The following is a 24173-nucleotide window of genomic DNA, read 5'->3' as shown; positions in this document are numbered from 1 at the left end:
AAGGGTGAGTCTAGCTTTTAAGGACCAATAATAATTAGGGATAATTATTATGTGATAGGCAGAGGCTAGATCGGTGGGCAGAGTTCGAGATTTCCGATTGTGAGGTTTTCTCTTGCTAGCTTACGAGGTGAGTATTTTCACTATACTTACCTTGTGTGGTAACTTTATGTGTGACCAGAGGGTCTTATGTGTATGAGCTGTGTTTTGAGATATCCTATTATTTGTTTTGTGATATGCTTATTGTGTATTATATTGAGCTGCTGAGGTGTGGGAATGGAAGGTCCATCTGAGTTGTCGGACCGGAGGGTCCCACTGAGACAAATTGAACAGAGGGTCATATTGAGTTATAGCCTCGAGTGGCTCATGTGATGTGTGTGGTATTTCAGGGAACTCACTAAGCTTTATGCTTACCGTTTTATGTGTTATGTGTTTCAGGTAGTTCCGAGGATCGTGACAAGGCACCAGCATGATTGTACACACTAGCGGAATATTGTTTTTATGATTCTAGGATTATGTTTTATTTATTGACATTTGAGACTTATGTGATTTTGAGAATTATGAAACAAGTTTTACTATGTTTGGAAATGAAAATTTTGTTTGAAAATTTACGTTGTTACAGCTAATGGTCCATCATTTATTGAATTGGGCTAAAACCTATAAGGTGTTCTATGGATAGTCCATGGAGGTTATAAACCCATGGATCATGGAATGTGAAAAGCCATACGCAATAGGGTTTACATGGAGTAACCCTACATGTGGCACACTATATAAGAAACTCCATGGCTAGTAAAATCGGCCATTAAGAAAAGAACAAGAAGGATAGCCGATTTTGAGTGTTAGTGAACTTCTCTCAAAGTTATTCCAAGGGTTGTGGTGTTGTGTGAGACATTTGAGTCATCACACTTTAGGTGTTAGGATGACAAGGTTCTCAAGGAATCCAAACAACAAAAATTTATGTTCTTCTACTAGCTATTATGTTTCAAAGTTCCCCATGCCATGCTTGTTAGGTTAAGAACCTTGGAAAATAAATTTTTTGCATGTATCTTAGTAAAAAATAGATCTAAGGTTTTTAGGGTTGCATGTACACCTTAGGAGTATTAGAATGCTCAAAACCCTTCAGTGGTATCAGAGCCTAGGCTCGTTTTCTTGATACTTGATGCAAACTTGTTGAAAAAACTCAGAAATATGCTATCTGCTGAGTGAACTCGCCAAGTCCATGTGTTAATTCATCCTACTCATCAAGTAGGTTCTTGCACTTGACGAGTAGGAGGCACTGAATGCAGATATTTGAGTTTTGCTGCTGGAAATGGACTAGGAACATTACCCTAAACTGTTTTGGTCTTGTACAACTTGTTTTATAAGGTGTAATGGTTATGCTAATCCATTTACAATGGCTATTATCAAAATTTCAAATTTTGTATGTGTTTTTTTTGATTCTTGAAATTGTTGATATGAATGTTCATACACTTATGAGTTTAGAAGATCATAGGAATTATTTGCAACTAGTTTGTTAGTTTAATTCTTGATCTTGATGTGTTTTAATGGAATCCATAATTTTTTCTGAAGTTATGGATTACCAAAAGTCATTCTTTTAAAGTCCATTAATAAACACATATGTTACATAATATAAAAAGTCTCTCATTTTAATAAACCATTAACTCATAGGTTATGAAAGATGAAAAGTTTTGAAATTTACAAAACTTGCCCACAATTTTTGGAACATGTAAAGTCACTTTAAAAAGATTTAGTTCCAACCCCTAGAATTTTAAAAGTTAAAATTCAACCCTTATACTCTATAATATGTAATCTAAACTTGTCTTTCTTTTTCAGATATCTTCCAACAATGTTGTTTCTGGCTCAAACACTACCGACTTCTTCTCTCTCTTGAAACTTTATGGGAGATTCATCCTCTATGGTTCCAACTTTATGGATTAAATCTGAAACATCATGATGTTCACTCGTTAAGAGGAAAAGGAATATGTCCTCGACAAGGAGCTTAACAAAATTGATGAGTCATCTACTACTCCTGAGGAAATAGATGAATTCCAGACTCATGAGAGAGATGCAACTAAAGTGGCACGTATCATGTTGGCCACAATGACAAATGAGCTCCAAAAGTACTATGAGGACTATTACCCTTTTGATATGCACCAAGACTTGATGGACGGCTACCATAAAAGTTCTCTTCAAGAGAGGTATGACATCATCTCCTCCATGATAACAACCCGGGTGAAGGATGGTGAACCTATCACTGGCCACTTACAGAAAATGCAAAGGTATGTGGACCGTTTGCTGAAGCTAAATGTGAACTTCCCCGAGGATTTGGCAATTGCCATCATTTTGCACTCCTTACCTTCTTGTTTTGATTAATTCTGAATGACATACCACATGAACAAGGAGGAAGTTACATTCAGCAAACTTCAAGGACTCTTGAAGACCGCCGAAAGTGGTCTTAAGGGTAAATTGGTTGTTACCACTCCTACTCTTACCGCGACCCCTGTCTTGGCAATCAGACAAGGCAAAGGAAAGAAGAGGCAGAGCCCTTCGAAGGGTATCAAGGGAAAGTCCCTTGATGGCTCCTCTTTAAGTGGAACCAAGAAAGGTTCTGTTACTCCTTCTTCCAACCCCAAAGAGGCTGAATGCTTCTATTGCCATGAAAAGTCGCACGGGAAGCGAAATTGCCCAAAGTAACTGCAAGATGTTAAGGATGGGAAAGTGAAACCCAATCATGCATGTATTTACACTATATTGTCTAATAAATCACCCCATTCTAATTCTTGGGTCCTTGATATAGGTTTGTGTATACATATATGTTCTGATTTTCAGGCACTAAGAAGAAATGAGAACGTGGAGCATGGGAAGATAAACTTGATCATGGGGAATAGGAAAGCTTCACGTATCACCAAGTTTGGAGTTTATTTTTTGTTGCTAAGTAGTGTGTTAGTGTTAGATTTGAATAAATGTTGTTACTCATCTGAAATGACAAGAAATATTATTTCATTTTATGGTTTGAACAAACAAGGGTTTACCTTTTCTTTTGATAATGAATGTGGTGGTATTAATGCTTTCTTTAATAATGTTTTTTTATTTTAAAGCATTGCCTTGTGATGGTGTATATGAAAGTGTTTCGGTTGTTGATAACTTAGGAAATAATGTGTTTTGTATTGATTCTTCCACTAACCTGGATAAAGCATCATTATGGCATTGTCGTCTTGGGCATGTTAGAAAGAAACACATAGGCCAACTCCAAAAGGGTGGAGTCTTGGAGTCATTTCACCTAAAGTTAGATGATAGTTGTGAATCTTGTTTTCTTGGGAAAATGAAAAAGTCACCCTTCACTGGTACTTGTCCTAGGGGTGAGGGTTTGTTGGACCTCATACATACAAATGTGTGTGGAGTCTTCAGAATTCCCACAAGCGATGCTAACCGCTTCTATGTGGCTTCTACTGAGGATTGTAGTATATATGGGTATGTTTACTTAATCAAGCATAAGTCAGGAACCTTTGAAAACTTTAAAGAGTTTGAACCGGAAGTGGAGAATCAGTTGGGCAGGAACATTAAGATGCTTCGATTAGATCGAAGTGGTGAGTATCTTAGTAGAGAGTTCCTTGATTATCTTAAGGAATGTGGGATTGTCTCACAATTGACACCTCCCAGGACACCACAACTTAATGGTGTCACTGAGAGGCGTAATCGAACCTTGTTGGAAATGATTTGTTCAATGATGAGTCGAGCTTCGCTACCAATCTCATTTTGTGGGTATGCCTTAGAGATTGTCGCCCATATCCTTAATCTAGTCCCTACCAAGAAGGTTGCCAAAACACCTCATGAGATGCGGACTGGAAAAGTTCCCAATCTAGACCGCATCAAGATTTGGGGTTGCGAGGTTTTCGTGAGGGACGAGACTAACGATAAGCTCGGGCCTCGATGTGAGAGGTGTATTTTTATCGGCTATCCACATAAATCCTTTGGTTACCTCTTCTACAGACCCAGTGATAATGTGGTCTTTGTAGCAAAGAGAGGAGTCTTTCATGAGAGAGAGTTCATGAGACAAGGAAACAGTGGGAGGAAAATTGACCTTGAAGAAATTCAAGAGTCAAGTGGTGAAGGAACCTCAAACCCTAACAATCAACTTGAGGAGGAAACTCCTGTTGATCCGACTGACGAGTTTCTACCTCTGAGGTGTTCCACGAGAGTTAGGAATGCACCTGAGCATTACTATGGTTTCCATATTACCGCGGAGGGTGATACACTTATCAGTGATAATACACTAGTAAGTATGGATGAACCTAGCAGCTACACGGAAGCCATGGTAGGCCCTGAGGCTGCTAAATGGAAAAAGGCTATAGACAGTGAGATACAGTCCATCTATGACAATCAAGTTTGGAACTTGGTTGACAATGTACCAGGTCGCAAGACAGTCAGGTACAAATGGATCTTCAAGAAGAAGAACGACATGGATGGTAATGTACAAACTTATAAGGCACGACTGGTTGCAAAGGGATTTTCACAAACTCCTGGAGTTGATTATGATGAGACCTTTTCACCAGTAGCAAAGATTAAGTCCATTAGGGTTATGTTAGCCATTGCTGCATTTCATGATTATGAAATATAGCAAATGGATGTCAAAACCGCTTTCCTTAATGGAAGGTTGGCTGAGGATGTTTACATGAGTCAGGAAGAGAGTTTTGTCAGTACAGAGTTCCCTAATAGAGTGTGTAAGCTTGATAAATCCATCTATGGATTGAAACAAGCACATCGCAGATGGAATCTTTGTTTCGATGAGAAAGTTAAAGAGTTTGGCTTTTCGAGGAGCGAAGATGAAGTCTTTGTATATGTCAAAGCTAGTGGGAGTATAGTTAACTTTTTGATATAGTATGTGGATGACATACTACTCATAGGAAATGACATCCCAACTTTGCAGGAAGTAAAGTCCTGGCTTGGGTAGTGTTTCGCTTTGAAGGACCTTGGAGATGCTGCCTATATCATAGGGATAAGGATCTTGAGAGATAGGAGTAAGAGACTAATTGGACTTAGTCAGAGTACCTACTTGGATAAGGTGCTAAATAGGTTCAACATGTAGAATTCCAAGAAAGGAGAGTTACCGATCCAAAGTAACGCCAGATTGAGTAAGACTCAGAGCCCGACTACAGAGGATGAGATAGCTGAGATGAGTCGAGTACTGTATTCTTCCGTTGTAGGCTCGATCATGTATGCTATGACTTGTACTCGTCCTGATGTGGCCTTTGCATTGATCATGGTCAATAGATATCAGGGGAACCCTGGCAAGGCTCAATTGACTACGGTAAATAACATTCTAAAGTACCTGCGGAGGACTAGGGACTGGTTCCTTACCCTCGGTGGGAGTGATGACTTGAGAGTAGTAGGGTATAGTGATGCTAGCTTTTAAACGGATAGGAAACATTTCCGCTCTCAGTCAGGATGGGTCTTTACCTTAAACGGAGGAGCAATTACTTGGAAAATTTTCAAGCAAGAGATAGTGGCTTATTCAACTTGTGAATCAGAGTATATAGCAGCAAGCGAGGCAGCTAAGGAGGCCATATGGCTAAAGAACTTCATTGGAGACCTTAGATTTGTACCAGCTATAAAGGAGCCTATGGAAATTTTCTGTGATAGTGAAAGTGTAGTTGCCTTAGCCAAGGAACCAATGGATCATGGAAGATCTAGACGCATCGACAGGGAATACCATTTCATCAGATTTCGGATAGAAGAAGGACTCATCATGGAAAAGAGGGTATCATCAGATGAGAAGCCATCAGATCCCCTCACGAAGGGACTGGGTAGGGTTAAGCAACTTTAGCATGCGAGGCACATAGGGCTAAACGATGATATTAGTTGTAGAAATTAGATAGCTTTTGAAATTTGTAAAGTGTAATTGACATTTGATGATAAATAAAAGTTGTTGTTTATTTATAAGTAAAGTGTTGGTATCTTCTGTCAATCGTTTACTATCATTTCATTTTGCATGTTTGTACTTCCAGAATAAATATGTTATGGTATGTCATATTATTCAAATTCTCCACAGTCAATCATATGTTGGACGTAGATATGAATCATGACTGTCATGAGTTGGCTTGTAGATGTCTAAGATGTTGGACATAGAAAGAGTTGCTACAACACTCATGAGTGCTCGTAAGTTCTGAGTATTTGATTCAACCCACGCTTACTTGTATTACTTCATGGAATTTATCTCGAGTGATCATGAGATGGTAACATCGTATAAGTCTTCAAACCTAGAGATATGAGTTGTTGACTATGATTTGGTTATACATTGATTATACGAAAATGCATTGGTAACTCGATGTTATAAAACATGCCTTTGTGTATAATTCAACGAGTAGTAGAACAAGCATATGAGTCGAAGTTTATCTGTTCCTTCTTGGATTAGAAGCGATAGCTAGGCCCCTCGATGATTTTGTTTTGACCTATGCACTGGGCTCGGTCAAAACTAAATTGATGTGTTTGATTAAGTTCTATGTCAAACAAATCGGAAATTGGGAAACAAACTGCTAGACAATAAGTAAGACATTGCTCCATGTATTTGTCTAGCTGATATCTAGAACAGAGGATTATATGATCACTTATCTTAAATGGCGTATCATCATCATCTCAGTTCTGTGAGACCTTGAAAGAGCTATGATTGCTGATCGGTTCTTGAAGTCATTCTTGCAGTTATAGTTATTAGACTTATCCAAGTGGGAGACTGTTTGATCAGGTGTCTAAGTTCATAACTATTTCTGGAATGTACTTAACCCGGTTGGCATGTTTCATTTTGGTTGCATGGCCTTGCAACATTTGGATATACTAAACGAGAGAAAGGACACTTAAGGTTTATAAATATATTATAAGTTCTAATATATTAATAATATTATTTAATAAGTATTGATCAAGAATTAATTTGGAATTAAATAAGTGATCAAAAAGAGACTAAGTAAATATATGGGGTTGATTGTGTAACTCATCCATTCCTGTATAGAGGGCTAATGATTCTTGGTTTATTGAATTGGGCTAAAACGTATAAGGTGCTCCGTGGATAGTCCATGGAGGTTATAAACCCATGGATCTGATGGGTTTTGAGCATTCTAACACTTCCTAAGTGTACATGCAACCCTAATAACCTTGGATCTATGTTTGTCTAATTTGTCATGCAAAGTTGAATTCCAAGGTTATATTCCTATCTAGCATACATGGGGAACAATTTTAACATAAAGTATAGATAGAATAACTTACCTTGTTGTTGTTTGTGTTCCTTGAAACCTTGTGAGCCTAGCACCCCAAGTGTGATGCCTCAAATGCTTCACACAACACCAAATGCTCTTGGAAGAACTTATGAGAGAACACACACTTCTCAAAATCGGCCAAGCCCTCTTATTTCTTAGTGTAGCCGATTTTGGGTAGAGAATATGTTACTTATATAGTGTTGACACATCTAGGGTTAAACCCTAATGTGTCATGACTCTTCATTTCCATGACCCATGGATTTGTAACTCCCATGGAGCATCCATGGAGCATCCTATGGGTGGAACCCAACTTGATGGTCCATGGAGCCTTTTAGCCCACTATACAAGATATGGATGATTTACATAATCAACCCATATATTTAATTAGTTATCTTTTGATCACTTAATTAATTCTAAATTAATTCTTGATCAAACTAATCAAATAATACTATTAATATATTAGAACTTATAATATATTAATAATCTCCAAGTGTTATTTCTCTCATTTAGTCTATCCAATTGCATGGTGCCATGCAACCCAAATGGACCATGCCGGGTCGGGTCAAGTACATACCAGAAATAGTTATGGACTTAGACACCTTATCCAACAGGATCATGTAATGTGAAAAACCATGCACATTAGGGTTTACATGGAGTAGCTCTACATGTGGAACGCTATATAAGAAACTCTATGGCTAGAAAAATCAGCCACTAACAAAAGAACAAGATGGCTGGCCGATTTTGAGTGTTAGTGAACTTCTCTCAAAGTTATTCCAAGGGTTGTGGTGTTGTGTGATACATTTGAGGCATCACACTTGAGGTTCTAGGCTCACAAGGCTCTTAAGGAATCCAAGCAACAAAAAGCTATGTTCTTCTACTAGCTGTTATGTTTCAAAGTTCCCCATGCCATGCTAGTTAGGTTAAGAACCTTGGAAATTCAAAATTTTGCATGTATTTTAGTAAAACATAGATCCAAGGTTTGTAGGGTTGCATGTACACCTTAGGAGTGTTACAATGCTCAAAACCCTTCATTTATCGTGAGTGATCATGAGATGATAATATCTTATATTTCTGAAACCCAGACATGTGAGTTGTAGTTTACAAGTCAGTTGCACATTGACGTATGTAAACACACCAGTAGTTCGTTGTTATAAAACATATTGTTGTGTGCGATTTGATGAGTAAATAGAGCAAACACACGAGTCGAATTTTTTCCGTTCCTTTTACCCCAAGAGGGATAAAAGCGATATCCGTAGGCCCCTCGATGATTTAGTGGTGTGTGCCATGCGATCATCTTGAGCCCTTTCCTTTAGTAGCTGAAGTACCTGAAACAAAACATAAACTGTAAGCACGAAGCTTAGTGAGCTCCCTCAAACTACTACATACCATACACATATATCATATAACATATAACACAACTACGGGACACTGCCCAGCAGCATCGGGATGAACCCGACATCGGACTCCTGCTCGGCATCAGTCTCACCCCGGTATTGGACCACGTTTGGCATCGGGCTCACCCCGACATCGGTCTTACCATGACACATACACAACATATCTCATGTTATATGCACATAAACATAACATATCTCATGTAACGAACATGCATCGAGATTGTCCCAGAACACATAACAAATAGCATAACATATAACATCTAAATAACATGCATCGGTATTTCTCCAGCACACATATCACATAACATGCATGAATTACAAAGACATCAAGCATACTTCTACTCTTCTTGGGACCACCCCGACATCGGATCGAAGTCCGGAAACATGAATTCTGCATTGGGCTAACCCCGACATCGGGTCGAAGCCCAACATACTCTAAATACATAAACGGCTCAGCATTGGTGCCTTCGACTCGTTCCTACTGGAGGAAAACTCACCTCATATGACTGACTGTTGAAAACCTGAGTGATGAATCCCTGTCTGCTGCTTTGGCGACTCTCCAACTATAAATTCCATAATAACACTTAATCAAAAACTAATAACTCTTCAGAGGGTAAAATGTCCATTTTACCCTTGGTCAACGTCAACAATCTGGTCAAAGTCAAAATCCTTGGTTAACCAACTCGCCGAGTCAACCTTTCGACTCGCCAAGTTCTATGTAGCTATTCAGTCGCAACTTGGCTCATCCATTCATCGAGTCCCTCTAAAGACTAGTCGAGTTTTATTAACTGAAATCGGTACAACACGATACGACTCGTCGAGTCCCCTTATGGAGTCTGCGAGTCCTTCTGTCTGTTTGGCCATCTTAACAGATTAAGCCCCTATCTTCTATATCCAAGGTTCTTAGTTCAGTTTCCCACTGATAAGGCCTTTCTAAGGGTAAAGTCTCCAACTTTACCCATCCAAAACTCTTTTAAAGAGGTTTAGACAAAACCCTAATTCCTATAAGACATATATCTTATCCAAAAGGCCATAGAATCTCAAATCAACACATACAAACCTATATCCAGGGTTTTAACATTTTTTGAACATATAAAGTTCCGAGCTTTCCTCCCGTGCATAGTCTTTTAGTGCTAAAATAACCATAAACTTGCTCATATGCTTCCATGGTCATAAAGTTTTCACCTTTATGCCATGGAACCCTTCCCAGGTCCCAGATTTGAAATATAAACCACTTGGGACGTCCCAACTCCAAGGGCCAAGGTTCTTGAACTAAAACTTTCATAAAATGGAAACAAATAGATCTAAGAGAAGAATGATCAACTTGGAAACTTGATTACCAGAAAATGTAGCAAATGGAGTGTAGTTCCTGGATCTACTCCTTCCCTCTTGAGTCTTCTATCTTCTACTTCTTCCACAAGCTTAAAAAGGCACAAAATAACACTCAAATGGCAAGTAATAACTCAAGATCACTTATGGAGGATTAGGATTTCGAAGTTAGGGTTTTGGAGGTGATAGAGGTTGGAATGGAGGCCAGGTATGATGCTTAAATAGGGTGGAAAACTCCGAAAATAGGGTTTCCTCCAACTAGACCTACTCGTCGAGTCTAGACTTGGACTCCCTGAGTAGAACATTTAAATCCCCGCATCCTTTCTGGAATCTACTCGAAGATTTAGGGCTACCAACTCGTCGAGTAGCTTTTACAAAAATTAAAATTATTTGAACTGATGCGTACCAGAAACGGGGCGTTACAATTCTCTCCCACTTGGCTTAGACTTCGTCCTTGAAGTCTACTACATCTGAAAACAACTCCAAGTAGTGCTCCCTCATCTCCTCCTCGGGCTCCCATGTCCATTATTATCCCTTGAAGTGCTGCCACTGCACCTTCACTAGCTCGACCCTCTTGTTCCTCAACTCCTTTGTCTTGCGATCTAGAATCACCATTGTTCTCTCAATGTAATTTAGGATATCAACAAGCTAAATAACCTATAGGGGTACCACTTCTGAATCACCCACCAAACACTTATGTAGCTAGGGAACATGGAATGTTCCGTGGATCTAGCTGAGCTCGGTGGGAAGATCCAGTCTGTATGCTACCTTGCCCACCATGGGTATAACTTAGAAGGGGCCTATATACCTTGTGCCTAGCTTTCCCCGTTTCCAGAATCGTATGACTCCTTTCCAAGGCAATACCTTCAGGAGAACCACGTCACCCTCCCAAAACTCCAAGTCTGAATGCTACTTGTCGGCGTAGCTCTTCTGTCGACTCTGAGCAGTCTGGAGCCTGCTCCGAACCTACTGGATCCTCTCGGTGGTCTTGAGTACTACCTTCGTACTCTCCATGACTCTCTCACCAACCTCAACACAACAAATTGGGGTCCTACACTTCCTCCCGTATAACATCTCTAAGGGAGGCCAGTCTATACTAGCGTAGTAAATATTGTTATACGAAAATTCCGCTAATGGAAGATACATATCTCAACTGCCACCGAAATCTAAAAATCTTGGTCGAAGCATGTCCTCGAGAGTCTGAATCGTCTTCTCACCCTGTCCGTCCATCTGGGGGTGGAAAGCGATGCTGAAATGGAAACGAGTACCTATCTAGTCGTGAAATCGCTTCCAAAATCTGGAAGTAAAATGGCCATCTCGTTCTGACACTACCGAGACAGGCACTCCATGATGTGCCACTACCTCTCGCATGTAAATCTTGGCCAAATTCTTGGCTGAGATGCTCTCCTCTATTGATATAAAGTTAGCACTCTTGGTCAATCGATCCACGGTGACCCAAATCACATTAACCCCTCGTGCAGTCATGGGGAGCTTAGTGATAAAATCCATAGTAATGTACTCCTATTTCCACATGGGGATGTCTAATGGTTGCATCTTGCTGTGAGGCCTCTGGTGCTCTGCCTTGACCTTCCTGCAAGTTAGGCATCTCACCATGTACCGAGCTACGTCCCGTTTCATGAAGGGCCACCAGTAATCGGGTTGAAGATCTTTGTAAATATTCGTCTTCCATGGATGGATGGAGAACCTAGACTTGTGGGCCTCATCCATCAATATCTGACATACCCTGCCATAGTATGGTACCCTGACCCTCCCATGCAGGGTCAACAACCCACGACTATCATAGTGAAAGGAGGACACTTGGCCTATAATCTGCTCGCACTTCCGACGCTCCTCCTTCAGGCCCTCGACCTGCGCCTCTCGGATCTGCTCCAATAATGGAGTAATCACTGTCATCCTCAGATAGATGTTTTGGTTCGGGGCCGCTACCGCCTTGTGGCTCCGGGCATCGACCACTACTTTGGCCTTTCCCGGGTGATAAAGGATCTCACAATCGTAGTCCTTTACCACATCTAACCATCAAAGCTGCCTCATGTTCAGATTTGGCTGATCCATGAGGTACCTCAAACTCTTGTGATAAGTGTGGATGGTACAACGGACCCCATAGAGGTAATGTCACCAAATCTTGAGGGTGAATACCACAACCCCCAGCTCTAAATCGTGTGTCGGATAGTTAGCCTCGTGAGGCTTCAGTTGTCTCGCGGAATAAGCTATCACATGCCCCCACTGCATCACCACTACTCCCATGCCTGTGATTGAAGCATCACAGTATAATATGAAATCTTCTACACCCTCTAGCAGAGTGAGGATCGGTGCCTCGCACAACCGCTGCCTGAGCGTCTCAAAGGCCACCTGCTGCTTAGGTCCCCAGCAAAAAACCACCGACTTCTTGCTCAGTCTGGTCGATAGAACTGCAATCTTGGAGAAGTCCTGAATAAATCTCCTGTAATACCTTGCCAGACCCAGGAAACTCCGAATCTCAGTTGGAGACCTCTAAATCTCCCAATGCATCATGACCTCTATATTGGTCGGATCTACCAAAATACCCTTTCTAGTTGATGAGATGCCCAACAAACTGCACCTGGCGCAACCAAAACTCACACTTGGAGAGCTTCGCAAAAAGTCTCTCCCTTCTCAATGTCTCCAGGACCTCTCTCAGGTGCTACTCATGCTGCTACTAAGTCTTGGAGTAAACCAAGATGTCATCAATGAATATTATTACAGACCAATCCAGCATCGGTTTGCACACGCAGTTCATGAGGTCCATGAATGCGGCTGGAGCATTGGTGAGCCCAAACGACATCACCACAAACTCATAATGACCATAGCGAGTTCTAAAGGCGGTCTTCTGCACATCATCATCCTTGACTCGCATCTGGTGATACCCTGAACGTAAATCAATATTGGAGAACCAAGATTCTCCCTTGAGCTAGTAAAATAAATCATCTATCCTCAGAAGTGGGTAATGATTCTTCACCGTTACCTTGTTCAGCTCCCGGTAGTCTATGCACATGCGATGCGACCCATCCTTCTTCTTCACAAACAGGATCGGGGATCCCCATGGTGAGCTGCTCGGCCTGATAAAACCCTTGTCTAGCAGCTCTTGAAGCTGTGTAGATAACTCCTACATCTTGGGAGGAGCCAACCGATATGGTTCCTTGGCTATCGGAGCCGCACCACGGACCAGGTCAATCATAAACTCAACCTGTCTCTCTGGAGGTATCCCAGAAAAATCCTTTGGGAATATGTTCGGGTACTCCCACACTACCAGTACATTATCAACTATCGCCTTACCCTTATCTCGGGTATCCATGATATAGGCGACGTATCCTGTGCAAACCTACTGTAAGTGGCGCCTCGCCCTCGCTGCTGAATAGAGAGTCGATCTGTGATGTGGCCTCTTGCCTTGAATCACTAGCTCTCCACCACTAGGATTGTGAACCCTCACTAGCTGCAACTCACAATAAATCACTGCCTCATTGGGGCTCAACCAAATCCATATCCACTAGAACCTTATTCCCACGCAGGGGAATAGGAACCAAGTCTACTGAATACTGTTGATTGAATAGTTGTAGCATACATCCTCGATTCCTCTTTGAAACCCCGTGACCCTGACGATCCTGTCATCTGCTATCTCCATATCCATTGGACAACCCAGCTCTACCGGAGCTCCAACGAATAGCTTGCTGAGCGCAAGCGACCAAAAGATCGGGTGGCATCCGAATAAAATAAGTACCAAAGCTAATATATTGTTCACTAAGAATGATCCTATAACAAAACATGAAAACATAAGTAACAAACAATAACAATAAAGAGATAAGAGAAGGATACATACATGTCACCACGTCAGGAGCTGCATCTGCCTCCTCTGCAGCAAGCTGAAAAGCCCTGCTTTGTGTTGTAGGCTCCTCAGGCCGGCCCTGTTGACCATCTGTAATCCTCAATGTGGCAAGAGAAGGTGCTACCACCTTCCCTATTGCTCCTAGACTCGGGCACTAGGACTGCTTGTATCCCCTTTGATTGCACTGAAAGCAAATTAGACCTGATGTTGTCGTGGTAGTGGTAGTGGCTTTGCAATCTTGTTTCATATGACTAATTCGACCGCACTTGTAGCAGCCTGAACTCCCTACCTTGCACGTTCCCTCGTGCATCCTATCGTATTTTCCACGACGGCCTTGGCTCTACTGGCTCCGAGATCTGTGATCTGATACTTTGGGCTTCTTGCCCGAATTCCCTAACTCACCCCTCAGGTTTCCTCTTCCTCTCAATCTCGAAATCCAACTCTCTCTCTAGCTCTAACAATCATGTCCTCCAGCGTCTTGCAGCTAGAGCGGCTCACAATTTGGCTGATATCACTCCGCAACATCTGATGATACCAGGCCTTTTTCATCTCCTCATCCCCCACATACCGCGGAACAAGAAGGGCCATCTACCTAAACTTGCTGGTGATCCCCGTCACTGTCTTTCTCATCTGCTCAAGATCCTGAAACACTCTGGCTAGCTGCTGCACCTCTATCACAGGCGGTTAACTCAGACTGGAACTGAGTCATAAAGTCACTCCATATCGTGGCATCAAGAGCCGCATCATCACTAATGGTATGCCAGACCTCCTCCCACTAATCACGTGCCCTATCCTTCAGAAGGTAGGATGGAAGTCTCACCTTGTCCCCCTAGGGACACCTGCTAGTGTGGAAAGCATTGAATCTGTCACACCCCCGAACCAGACGGCGGAAACATCCGAGGGCTCTTGTGACTTAAATTGAATACCATCACAATGAATATACATGAATTATAACATAATTCATCACCATGCATTGAAATATTACAAATGATATTGTTTACATTCATTACATTGTTTTAGACATTACAAATTTATAACATAAACTGTCAAACAGATAACCTAAGCAAAACACCATGACATTACTTGATACTTATTCTTCGGCTTGCCTGTTACCAGTGAATACAAGTTATTTTGAAAAAAACATCAACATATGAAATGTTGGTGAGTTCATAAGTATTGTTATGGTAAAATGATTTGGTGTAGTTTGTAAAACCCAGAAAATCCGATATTTTTTTTGAAAAGAGTATTTGTTTATAAAAAGTGTGAAGATGCGTGAATATATGCTTGTTGATTTTCAAAACATGTATAATTGTTGAACTTTTGTATACATCACTCAAGTGAAAATGTTGAACTTCCGAGGAAAACCCGATGTTTTCCCAATACGTAAAATACATGACTTGTTTATTGTTATACCGATACGTCGAATGTTTTTGATTACCCGAGTGGCGTTGGATTAATTAGGGTTAATTTGTGAGTTGTTATAATCACGCATTAAGAAAATGACCAATTTATAACTACAAATTACGAATGATCCTTAAAGGCATCGGCTGTTACTACTCACTTAATCCACCCACCCTGATTACTATTGTTTATCGTCCTAAATCTGTTTACTTTCATTTCTCATAAGCCCAACAACCGAGGAGAAAGGAGAGTACGAAGTCCCTTTATTTCCATGAGTTATTCAAGGCTATCGGGAATGTGAAAGACACTTGGCCGAACTTGCATTTGACTTCTTGACCTCACTACCAGTACTAATGGGCCACTAGGGCCCAATAGCACATTAGAGCTATTGAAAGTCCTTTTACATGGAATTGGGTCATAGGAGGCCCAATAACACGTAAGCGTATTCCCTTTGGGCCCAAAGATCATGTTCTTATGCTAGCAAGGCCCAACAAGCATGATTTGAAACTTCCAAGCCCAAAGTTTGTAAGTTAGTTCATCATAGTTATCACGTGTTTATTGAAATGCTTTGGTTTATCAATTTTGTTTTGTTATTGATTCGAGACCGAATCAATTCATTTTGTAACGATATTTGTTGTTGAGAATGTATTTGTTTTTCTGTTTCGTTGGTAGTCGTGGATCTTGTATTTTGTATTAATGACTTAATTTGTTTGAAAATGGAGTTTGGTCCTTTTCATTATCCTCCTTTTATAAAAATAACACTTTTGGTCCTTTTATATAAAAGAGTTTCATTGTTAGTCCTTAAAATACTTTTCTTGACACTTTTGTATAATTTATTTGATGAAAACACGATTTTTAACCCAAGGTTTACTTAGTTGACAACTTCATCCCCTCTAAAATAGTGATTCTCGGTTAAGGACCCATTTTTCACAACTTTTACAGTTTTGGCCCAAAGTCTAAATAGTTTGCATTTTGGTCCTTTTTGATAATGAAAAGCACTTTTGACCCTCATAAACATCTTGTTATGCTAATTACCCCCTGTTTTACAGAAAGTTACATTTCCAGCCCCTCGAAGTTGTAAATTTCGCATTTTGAGGCTTATTGGCCGAGAAGCCCATAATTAGCCCATTAGGTTAAAATTTTACATTTTAAATCCCTTGAAATTTCTAATATTCAGAAAAACATTTAAAGAAACTGTTTGACCCCTTTTAACCTTCAAGAAACCGTGACTTTTTGATTTTTACCCCAAGTTTGTATTTTTGACAATTTAAGCCCAAAAATGGGTTTTATGTTAAAGTATGTTCATCATAACCTCATAAACTATTTTTCTTGACTTGTTGAGTGTAAAATAGCTTATGTTATGTCTATTTCCTTTCTCATGTATTAGATCTCGGATTTACACCCTTTTTGATAACATATTCATCACAAAACACATGATATCACACACATACATGCATCAAATCACACATAGCATACATATACACATAGATCTACACATTTTCTTGTATTCTCCCCAATAAAACTCATAAAAACCGAAAAGAAAGGGGTATGAAGCTCACCTTTGCTTGTGGTTTTAGTTTTGAAGAAGATTTGGAGAAGTTTGGTGCTATTTTTGGCCGTAGCAAGTTCCTTGGATGGATCTCGAACTTAGTGGGTTCTAAGATGCAAGATCATGAACTTGAATGGATTAAGAGATGATTTTTGATGAAAAGAATTGAGTTAGATAATAGATTTAAGCATGATCTTACCTTAGATTATGAATTTGTGGGGTAATCTCCTTGAAAAACTTCTTAATCTCAAAAATTTGGTGAAGAAAAGAGAGAGTTTCTTTGAGAGAATTTTGAGTGAAGTGTGTGTGTGTGTGTGTTTGGATTCAGCCGAGAGAAAAGGAGAGAGGAAGAGGAGAGAGTGTGATGAGATGGTGCATGGAGATTTGGGTTATATGCATGGAAAACCTCCATGTAAAAATGATGTGGCAAGCATAAGTCAACTCCTCTTCATGGGTTGGGCTTGGGCCGAGAATGGAGAGGAAAGAAAGAATATTTGGGCCTAAAATGCTTAAGCCTAATTTTATGGTTATGTTGAGTGATTTTTGACCCAAATAAATATAAATATGATTTTTATGACGTATTAGGGCTAAATTAGGTTAGTTATGGCCCAATAAGGTCCATTTAAATATTTTGTTTCATTCTAGGCCCAATATGGCCCAAAATATTAAAATAAATGAAAGTGGGTCCAATTAAATCCCATTCAAGAGTTCTAAGTCCAAGATAGTCCAATTGAAAGCTTATTGGTCCATTGGGCCCAATAAGGAAATGCTAGTCCAAAATGGACTTAAACAAGGATTTCTAGGGTTTCCAATTATTTGTTGACTATTTGTAGTGCTTGTACGAAGTGTTTGATTGAAATTCTATTGTTATTGAATAAGAATTTTACATTTTTTCACATTGTTGGTTCACATTTGTTATCATTGTTCAATGTTAACAAGGCATCAATATTCCTAGTTGTGACATCATCCCCCCGTTAGAGGGAATTTCATCCTGAAATTCTTTTGAAATCCAGATTTGAGAATGTTAGAATAGATGAGGGTACTTTCGCTTCATTTGATCTTCGCGTTCCCACGTGAATTCTGGCCCACGCTTTGCGTTCCACCGTACCTTCATAATCGTAATGCGACTTTGCTTATTACGCTTCACCTCTCTGTATAGGATTTCGGTTGGTTCTTCCACGAACAGGAGATTCTCGTTGATCTCAATTTCATCAAGGGGAATGACGAGTGTTTCGTTGGATAAAGACTTCTTTAGGTTGGAAACATTGAACACAAGGTGTACGCTTCTAAGCTCAGCGGGTAGCTGCAGTCTGTACGCTACTGGACCAATTCGGGCAAGGATCTCGAAAGGTCCAATGTATCTTGGATTCAATTTTCCCCATTTTCCAAAACGAATAACCTATTTCCAAGGAGAAACTTTCAACATCACTCGATCCCCGACCTGAAACTCTAAGGGCTTTCGCCGTTTATCAGCGTAGCTCTTTTGTCGGTCGTGTGATGCTTGTAGTCGAGCTCTGATTTGAACTATCTTTTCCGTGGTTTCACGTATGATCTCTGGTCCCATTAACGTCTTGTCTAATGCTTGTTCCCTCGCTAGCTGGGTGTCGCCCACCTCAGCCCAACACAACGGTGATCTACACTTACGTCCATATAGTGCCTAGAAAGGAGGAACTTTGATGCTCGAATGGTAACTGTTGTTGTATGAGAATTCAACTAAGGGTAAGTGGGTATCCTAGGACTTCCTAAAGTCTATCACACATGCGCGAAGCTTGTCTTCAAGCGTCTGAATGGTTCGTTCGCTTTGACCATTCGTTTGTGGGTGATAAGCAGTGCTCATGTCCAGATGGGTTCCCAGTGCTTTCTGAAGGGATTGCCAAAAACGTGAAGTGAATCTACTATCTCTAGATAGACATCGGCACTCCGTGAAGTCTCACAATTTCTCGAATGTATATTCTTGTAAATTTATCCATCTTGTAGGATTCTTTTATTGGCAGGAAATGAGTGGATTTCGTCAGTCTGTTAACTATTACCCATATAGTGTCCAATCCATCTGACGTCTTGGGCAGCTTGGTCACAAAATCCATAGTAATCCTTTCCCATTTCCACTCGGGAATTACTGGTTGCTGTAATAACCCGAGGGCTTCTGGTATTTCACCTTTATGTTGGTGCAAGTAAGGCATTTGTTAACATAGGTGGCAATCTCTGCCTTCATGTTAGGCCACCAATAATGTTGTTTAATATCGAAGTACATTTTGTCCGAACCCGGATGGATGGAGTATCACGTCTTGTGAGCTTCATTCATGACTACTTCCCTAAATCCTCCAAGTTTAGGGACCCAAATACGGTTCATGAAATTGTATCCTCCGCCCTCTTTCACCTCGAGATTCTTCTCCATTCCACGTAACGCTTCGCTTGTTTTGTTTTCCGCCTTCATGGCATCTGACTGGGCTTCCCTGATCTGAGTGATTAGGTGAGATTGGATGTTTATTGAGAGAGTTTTCACACGACGATTAGAGTACTCTTTCCAGCTTAAGGCATCAACTACCACATTGGCCTTGCTTGGGTTGTACATGATTTCACACTCATAATCGTTTAATAGTTCAACCCATCTTCGTTGCCTCATATTAAACTCTTTTTGATTCAAGATGTGCTGGAGACTCTGGTGGTCCGTGAAGATGGTGCACTTCGTACCATAAAGGTAATGCCTCCAAATCTTCAGCACGAAGACCACTGCTCCAAATTCCAGATCGTGGGTTGTATAATTCACTTCGTGTGTCTTGAGTTGTCGGGACGCGTAAGCTATCACCTTTCCACACTGCATGAGAACGCAACCTAAACCCTGATTTGATGCGTCACAGTAGACTACAAAATCTTCCGTTCCCTTTGGTAGTGATAGTATCGGGGCACTGCAGAGTGCTCGCTTCAGAGTTCAGAATGTAACTTCTTGTTTGTCCCTCCATTTGAATGGTATACCCTTTTGGGTAAGCAAGGTAAGTGGCTTGGCGATCTTAGAGAAGTTTTGAATGAACCTTCTGTAGTAACCTGCTAGACCTAAGAATTGGCGAATTCCTTGCTGACTAACAACATGACCCAAAAAGTTCACGCTACGGAGCCAGAACTCACACTTGGAGAGTTTTTCGTATAGCTTCTCAGTTCGCAGGGTTTCGAGGATTTGTCGGAGATGTTGGCCATGCTTCTCTTCGCTTCGAGAATAAACTAGAATGTCATCAATGAAAACAATAACAAAGTCGTCGAGGAATGGTCGAAAGATTCGATTCATTAGGTCCATGAATGTGGCAGGGGAATTCGTTAGACTGAAGGGCATTACAACAAATTCATAATGTCCGTAACGAGTTCGGAAAGCGGTTTTAGGAATATCCTCTTCCCGGACCTTGAGTTGATGGTACCCAGATCGTAGATCTATCTTAGAGAAGTAACTAGCTCCTTGGAGCTGGTCAAATAGATCGTCGATTTGTAGGAGTGGATAGCAATTTTTGACAGTGAGCTTATTCAGTTCTCTGTAATCAATGCACATCCTAAAAGATCCGTCCTTCTTCATGACAAAGAGGACTGGAGCTCCCCATGGCGAGAAGCTGGGTTAGATGAATCCTTTGTTGGATAAGGTGTCTAAGTCCATAACTATTTCTGGTATGTACTTGACCCGACCCGACATGGTCCATTTGGGTTGCATGGCATCATGCAATTGGATAGACTAAATGAGAGAAATAACACTTGGAGATTATTAATATATTATAAGTTCTAATATATTAATAATATTATTTGATTAGTTTGATCAAGAATTAATTTAGAATTAATTAAGTGATCAAAAGATAACTAATTAAATATATGGGTTGATTATGTAAATCATCCATATCTTGTATAGTGGGCTAAAAGGCTCCATGGACTATCAAGTTGGGTTCCACCCATAGGATGCTCCATGGATGCTCCATGGGAGTTACAAACCCATGGGTCATGGAAATGAAGAGTCATGACACATTAGGGTTTAACCCTAGATGTGTCAACACTATATAAGTAACATGTTCTCCACCTAAAATCGGCTACACTAAGAAACAAGAGGGCTTGGCCGATTTTGAGAAGTGTGTATTCTCTCATAAGTTCTTCCAAGAGCATTTGGTGTTGTGTGAAGCATTTGAGGCATCACACTTGGGGTGCTAGGCTCACAAGGTTTCAAGGAACACAAACAACAACAAGGTAAGTTATTCTATCTATACTTTATGTTAAAATTGTTCCCCATGTATGCTAGATAGGAATATAACCTTGGAATTCAACTTTGCATGATAATTAGACAAACATAGATCCAAGGTTATTAGGGTTGCATGTACACTTAGGAAGTGTTAGAATGCTCAAAACCCATCATCCTTTGCCCAGGAGTTCACTGAGTTGGCTGGACAATTCCTGCATCTCAGCAGGAGCTAATCGGTAGGGCGATTTAGCGATGGGAGTAGCTCCTGGAACAAGATCAATTCGGAATTCAACTTGTCTCTCTGGGGGTACTCCAGGAAGATCTTCAGGAAATATGTTTGGGAATTCACGTGCTACAGGAATGTCTTGAAAGTTAACCTCTTCCTTGGTTTTATCCACTATGTGCGCCAGGAACATCAAATCGTTCTTTCGCAGATGCTTCTGTGCCTAGACGCACGATATGAGATGAAGGTTCATGCTAGGTTTGTCTATGTAAATAACTAGGGTTTCCTGATTTGGAAGGTGAAGGCGAACGACCTTCTCGTGACACATAATTTCAGCATGGTGGGGGCTTAACCAGTCCATGCCAATAATCACATCAAAACTCCTAATGGAAACAAGCATTAAGTTTATTTGAAAGACGTGTTGATTTAGGGCTAGGGTACATCCGATATAGATTTCCCCAGTGGATTTTGTTTTCCCATTGGCCATTTCCACCGTAAAGGATTCATTGAGCTTCTAGGGTTGTTGTTTTAACAAATGGTTAAACTTATTGCTTTCAAAACTTCGTTCCGCTCCGGTATCAAATAGGATGCATGCATAAGTGTGGTTTAGGAGGAACGTACCGGTTACGATAGCTGGATCCTGAACCGCTTCTCCCTGAACCATGGTCAACACCCTTCCTGTTCCTCCATTTCTGGGATTGTTGTTGTTGGGGCAGTGTCGACGGAAATGCCCAGTCCTTCCACATCCATAGCAGGTGTGGCTAGGTCCTGCATTGTTGCCACCATTGTTGGTGTTGTTTTTGTTGTGGTTATTGTTGTTGTTGTTTCCCTGTTGTTGGTTATGAGGAGGGTAGGTCCTACAGTACATTGCCGTGAGCCCCTTCCGATTGCAACTGGTGCACTGCATCTCTCTGCATTCTCCATTATGATGGAGACCGCACTTGTTGCACTTAGAAAGATTACCGGAATAAGGCCTAGGAGCACTTGGAGCAGCTGAGGCTGGATCATGTGGTGTGGATGGAACTAAAACCCATCAGGAACTTGAGTGGTTGCATCATTAACTGCCACTGTTTGCTGCTTCTTGGATGATTCGGAGCCTTGACGTCCCTTCCTCTTGTTGTTCTTTCCCTTTTTGTTATCATTTTCCTTTTTACCTTCAGCCTCCACTGGCTTCTCACCCTTGTTGTTGTTGTGGTCATACAGCTTCTTGGCCAATCTCTTGGCACTGTCGAAAGTTTCGGGATTTGTAGCTATCATGTTCCCTTGGATCGGGGAGGTCAATCCCCAGATGAATCGTTCGATCTTCTTTCCTTTTGAGGTGATCATGCTAGGGCACAACAGAGACAGTTCGCTAAACCTCGATATGTATGCATCTATATCAGTGTTCCGGACAGTGAGATTCCACAACTCTTGTTCCATTTTATGAATTTCACCTCGGGGGCAGTACTCTGCCATCAACATTTCTTTCATCTCTTCCCATGGCATGGAATTGGCTACAGGGAGTGTCATGGCTTCCACGTGTCCGTTCCACCAAGTGAGCGATTGGTCAATGAAAGTGCATGCAGCAAACTTCACCTTCATCTCCTTAGGGCAATCACATATCTCGAACACCGATTCCACCTTCTCGATCCATTGTTTCAGGGTGATCATTCCTCCAGTGCCGTTAAAGGTTCATGGTTTGGCGTTGGTGAAGTCTTTGTAGGATCATGTTTTGGTAGGTCCTTGATTCATCCCATTGTTTGAACTTCCAGTCCATTGTCCATTGACTCCTCTATTGTTCCCTTGGTGAATTTGTGTCATTGCTGCGGTGACCGCAGCAGATACATCTGCTTGGAATGCAGTTGAGTTGACTTCGGGTGGGGTTGGCCCAGGGTTTCTGCGAGTGGGTCGTTGAGGCATCTTTCTGTCATGGAACGGAAAGATGTTGAGTGTCTGTGGTTTTTGTGAGGTTGTGATCCTATAAACTAGGTGTGTGGAACAAACTTAAGTAATTTCACAATTTAGCATACAATCATAGATATGTAACACATAGGAGATTAAAACATCACAGTAAACACATAAATTTTTTCATTACTATTATCCGCACTTTGATACATGAAAAGTTTGCTCAAAAGAGCATACATAAGCGGTACAAGTTTGGCAGCATAACGACTCTATGAGTAGTGTAATAAGTTAAACATAGAGTTGGGGTACATAGCATAGATCCTAGTGACATAGTACTAAAGACTGATACGACTAACCCTAGTCGCGGTGGGATGTGTCAGGGGGTGGTGCTGAGGATGTGGATGCTCCCTGAAGACGAGCCACCTGTCGTTCTGCATCCTAGAGTTAGGACTCCCACCTTACCTACCTCATGTGGAACTCTCGGAGAACGTATTGTGTCTCCTGCTCCGAACGCTCAACCCTAGTCCACATCTGGTGTACCTGATCGATGGTACTCTGAGCTAGGTCGCTTGTGTTCCGTAATCGTCTCACCATGACTGGAAGGGCACGGTCAGCTGGTCCTCCGTCCCTCAGGTCAAAGAACTCACGTGACATGCCGAACGGGGGTCTCTATCCCTGTTGTCTGCTCCACTTCTAAAGATCCATACCCCAGGGGGTGTGGGACCTGTGGGGCCCACCCGGTAAGCAGACACTCTAATTGGATAAGGAGGGTTGATGACTTCGGACTCTGCATTCGAATCACCCTCTTCGTTATCGCTGGGTTTCTCCTCGAAACTTCCTTCGGCTTCCTCCTCTTCTTGGTCCACCACTGGCTCGGCAGGCCCGCCTTCGGCTTCCGGCTCAGGTTCCCCTTTGGATTCCTCCTCGGGGTCTTCCTCGGGTTCCTCCTCGGACTCTTCCAACCATCCATTATTCCCTTGGTTAGGGAAATAAGGATCTCCGGGGTGATGGAAACCAGCCATGCTGTCTGTGAGAGTGTGTAAATAGGCTAACATTATTCCTAAGATGCTACAATTATTGTATAGATTG

This window comes from Lactuca saligna, chromosome 5 (genome assembly GCF_052625555.1).
Source record: "Lactuca saligna cultivar CGN05327 chromosome 5, ASM5262555v1, whole genome shotgun sequence".
NCBI lineage: Eukaryota > Viridiplantae > Streptophyta > Magnoliopsida > Asterales > Asteraceae > Lactuca > Lactuca saligna.
The sequence above is the reverse complement of the archived record's forward strand: the minus strand, read 5'-3'. Positions refer to the sequence as shown.